Source organism: Scyliorhinus torazame, chromosome 2 (genome assembly GCF_047496885.1).
Source record: "Scyliorhinus torazame isolate Kashiwa2021f chromosome 2, sScyTor2.1, whole genome shotgun sequence".
Classification (NCBI taxonomy): Eukaryota; Metazoa; Chordata; class Chondrichthyes; order Carcharhiniformes; family Scyliorhinidae; genus Scyliorhinus; species Scyliorhinus torazame.
The window spans coordinates 379,447,192-379,451,688 of NC_092708.1; the positions used below are offsets into that span (position 1 = coordinate 379,447,192).

The following is a 4,497-nucleotide window of genomic DNA, read 5'->3' on the forward strand; positions in this document are numbered from 1 at the left end:
AGATGGACCGTGTCCGAAGGGACACCATGTACAAACCTCTGGAGAAGGGAGGGCGGAACGTACCCAACGCCTCCCTCATCCTGTTGGCCACCTTTGTGTCCAGCTGCATCAAGCTGTGCGTGGACCCCCAGTATGCAAACACCAAGTGTCACTACATACTGAGGTTCTACCTGTCCCCGGTGTTGCGAAGGATGGGCCTGGCCTCATTGCCGCGGAACGCTCCAAGTAGTTGGACCGTACCGTACCACCTGTCCTTTGTGGAAAAGTTTTTGAAGGAAAACACCTTTGACCACAAGGCAATGAAGCAGTGGTCAGCACGTAATGTCCTCGAGGCCCTCAGGGAAAAAGAGACCGTGGAGGACGTTGGATGGTTCCCTGAGCAGACTGCCAGAGTCATCTGGCAGAACGCCTCATCACCAGAACTTTCAAACAAGCACCAAGACCTAGCTTGGCTGGTGGTGAGAAAGGCCCTCCCTGTCAGATTCTTCATGCACACCCGAAGGCTCTGCACCAATGCACGCTGCCCTCGGAGTGGCTGTGGGGGAAATGAGACGGTCACACACCTCCTTGTGGAATGTGCCTTTGCAAAGAAGGTCTGGAGAGAGATGCAATGGTATTTGTCAAGGTTTATCCCAAACAGATCTGTGACACAGGACTCTGTGCTCTACGGACTGTTTCCAGGGACACACACCGAGACAAATATCAACTGCTGCTGGAAGGTCATCAACTCGGTAAAAGACGCTCTTTGGTCTGCCCGAAACTTGCTGATCTTCCAGTGCAAAGAATTGTCCTCGACCGAGTGTTGCAGACTGGCACATTCCAAGGTCCAGGACTACGTGCTGAGGGACGCACTCAAGCTTGGGGCAGCTGCCGCCAAGGCGCAATGGGGAAAGACCACTGTGTAAAGTCTTTCCAGCAAATGTACACCGAGGGGAGCGTAACAGTGTAAAGCCCCTCGGTCTGGGCAATCAACACTCCAATGTAGAAAACAAACATGCCACTGTAAATATTTCAGAAGGAATGGTAATGTAAAGAGTGATATGTGTACGACAATATCAAAATTGAATGGAAGAAAGTCAAGGCAACATGTAACCCTGCCGGAAATGTACAGTCAAGACAATTTGAAATGTTTCTGTAACGCTCATGATAAATTTTTATGAATAAAGTATATTTTTTTGAATAAAAAAAAAAAAAAAAAAAATCTGTTCCTATCAGTTTAATATCTGATACGTCCCTTATCTGGGGACCATATATTAAATTGATTTTTGGAGCAGGGAGATGGAATAGGGGCTTGCTCCGTCCACTCCACGCATCGACCTGGTATTGCAGTATCTCCAGCAACGGTGCACACCACCCCTTGATGGGGAATTTCAAACTCAAAATACAGATCAAACACATACAAATATACACTTTATTCACTTCTTCCAGCACACATACAAAAAGTATATTAAATTGATGCGCTAAGCGTCAAGAACCACAAAGACATGTGAGACTTTAACTCAGGCTGAACAGGTAGCATCTCTAGCAGGGCAGCGTTTCCTGGGGTGTTTTGCCTGGCCACAAAAATAACACTGGGGCCCAGGCATTTTTACTGCTGGAGTGGCTGGGTGGGCCGTGACTTGCAGGGGTTGTTGCTGGGAGGTAGCGGCCACGTAGGGAGCGTGGACAGGAGCAAAGGAAGTTTGTGCAGGCGTGTAGGACGCATTATTGTCGTAGGCTGCCTGTTGGGCCTCTGCCATAGTGACTGCCGTGTCCAGAGTCAGGGTAGTTTGTGTCAGAAGGAGTTGGCGAATCGGGACGGAAGCAATGCCAGCTACAAAGGCATCAAGCGCCAGGGCCTCAGTGTTCTGCTCAGCGGAGACTGCTGGCGCGTTGCAGGTGAGCGCGAGGGCACGGAGGTCCCGAACAAACACGGATAGGGGTTCACCCGGCTGCTGGTGCCGGGAGGCGAGGCGGTGGCGGGCGTAAATAGAATTAACAGTTCGTGCATACCGGCTTTTGAGCTTCACGATGGCATCGGCATAGGTCGTTGTTCCCGTGATGAGGTCGAAAAGCCCGTAGTCGAGCCGTGAGCACAGGAGATTGAGTCGGTCGGCGTCCGTTTTGGCGAAGGCGGAGGATGCTTCCAGGTAGGCCTCGAAACACCGGAGCCAGCAGTTGAAAAGGTGATCTGCGCGTGGAGCGTGGGGGTCGAGCGAGAGCTTGTCGGGTTTCAGAGCAGCCTCCATTATAACTGTAATATCACACACCTACATGATGGATGTGCTCTCCAAAATGGGGTTTGGGGAGGGAATTCGCAATTGGGTCAAACTGCTCTACACAAACATCTATAGCGCAGTCTCAATCAATGGGTGGGAATCAGAAAAGTTCCAAATCAAATCTGGAGTCAGGCAGGGCTGCCCTCTCTCCTCTGCCCTTTTTGTGTGCTGCATAGAACCTTTTGCCGAGTCCATCAGGAGGGATCCGGGCATAAGAGGAGTGACGATCCCAGGCAGTGGAGGCATGCAAGTCAAGGCCTCCCTGTACATGGACGACGTTGCCGTCTTCTGCTCGGATCCTGCGTCTGTGCGCAGGCTCTTGACCACCTGCGACCAGTTTGAACTGGCCTCGGGAGCCAAGGTAAACCGTGGCAAGAGCGAGGCCATGTTCTTTGGGAACTGGGCCGACCGGTCCTTTGTCCCCTTCACTGTCAGGTCAGATTACCTGAAGGTGCTGGGGATATGGTTCGGAGCTGCTGGGGCGTGCACCAAAAACTGGGAGGAGCGCATAGGAAAGGTAAGACAGAAACTGGGCTGGTGGGAGCAACGCTCCCTCTCCATTGCGGGCAAAACCCTGGTCATCAGGTGTGAGGTACTCTCGGTGCTACTGTACGTGGCGCAGGTCTGGCCCATAACCCGACCCTACGCCACAGCAGTCACCCGGGCCATCTTCAAATTTATCTGGCGATCCAAGATGGACCGTGTCCGAAGGGACACCATGTACAAACCTCTGGAGAAGGGAGGGCGGAACGTACCCAACGCCTCCCTCATCCTGTTGGCCACCTTTGTGTCCAGCTGCATCAAGCTGTGCGTGGACCCCCAGTATGCAAACACCAAGTGTCACTACATACTGAGGTTCTACCTGTCCCCGGTGTTGCGAAGGATGGGCCTGGCCTCATTGCCGCGGAACGCTCCAAGTAGTTGGACCGTACCGTACCACCTGTCCTTTGTGGAAAAGTTTTTGAAGGAAAACACCTTTGACCACAAGGCAATGAAGCAGTGGTCAGCACGTAATGTCCTCGAGGCCCTCAGGGAAAAAGAGACCGTGGAGGACGTTGGATGGTTCCCTGAGCAGACTGCCAGAGTCATCTGGCAGAACGCCTCATCACCAGAACTTTCAAACAAGCACCAAGACCTAGCTTGGCTGGTGGTGAGAAGGGCCCTCCCTGTCAGATTCTTCATGCACACCCGAAGGCTCTGCACGCTGCCCTCGGAGTGGCTGTGGGGGAAATGAGACGGTCACACACCTCCTTGTGGAATGTGCCTTTGCAAAGAAGGTCTGGAGAGAGATGCAGTGGTATTTGTCAAGGTTTATCCCAAACAGATCTGTGACACAGGACTCTGTGCTCTACGGACTGTTGCCAGGGACACACACCGAGACAAATATCAACTGCAGCTGGAAGGTCATCAACTCGGTAAAAGACGCTCTTTGGTCTGCCCGAAACTTGCTGATCTTCCAGTGCAAAGAATTGTCCTCGACCGAGTGTTGCAGACTGGCACATTCCAAGGTCCAGGACTACGTGCTGAGGGACGCACTCAAGCTTGGGGCAGCTGCCGCCAAGGCGCAATGGGGAAAGACTACTGTGTAAAGTCTTTCCAGCAAATGTACACCGAGGGGCGCGTAACAGTGTAAAGCTCCTCGGTCTGGGCAACCAACACTCCAATGTATAAAACAAACATGCCACTGTAAATATTTAAGAAGGAATGGTAATGTAAAGAGTGATATGTGTACGACAATATCAAAATTGAATGGAAGAAAGTCAAGGCAACATGTAACCCTGCCGGAAATGTACAGTCAAGACAATTTGAAATGTTTCTGTAACGCTCATGATAAATTTTTATGAATAAAGTATATTTTTTTGAAAAAAAAAAAAAATCTGTTCTTATCAGTTTAAAGAACTTAAAGAAGGAATTGTAATGTAAAGAGTGATATGTGTATGACAATATCAAGATTGAATGAAAGAAAGTCAAGGCAACATGTAACCCTGCCGGAAATGTACAGTCAAGACAATTTGAAATGTTTCTGTAATGCTCATGATAAATTTTTATGAATAAAGTATATTTTTTTGAAAAAAAAAATAAAAAATCTGTTCTTATCAGTTTAATATCTGATATGTCCCTTATCTGGGGACCATATATTAAATTGATTTTTGGAGCAGGGAGATGGAATAGGGGCTTGCTCCGTCCACTCCACGCATCGACCTGGTATTGCAGTATCTCCAGCAACGGTGCACACCAC

General features: G+C 49.9%; 1 non-coding gene and 1 pseudogene across 1 annotated transcript; both read left to right on the forward strand.

The window, feature by feature from the left end:
• Positions 1-1,167: 1,167 nt before the first annotated feature.
• Positions 1,168-1,354, forward strand: LOC140408037 (U2 spliceosomal RNA). Its single transcript, XR_011939983.1, has one exon. It is a non-coding gene; the product is annotated as a U2 spliceosomal RNA (small nuclear RNA).
• A 2,962-nt stretch (positions 1,355-4,316) lies between these two features.
• LOC140408159 (U2 spliceosomal RNA) lies at positions 4,317-4,497 on the forward strand (annotated as a pseudogene).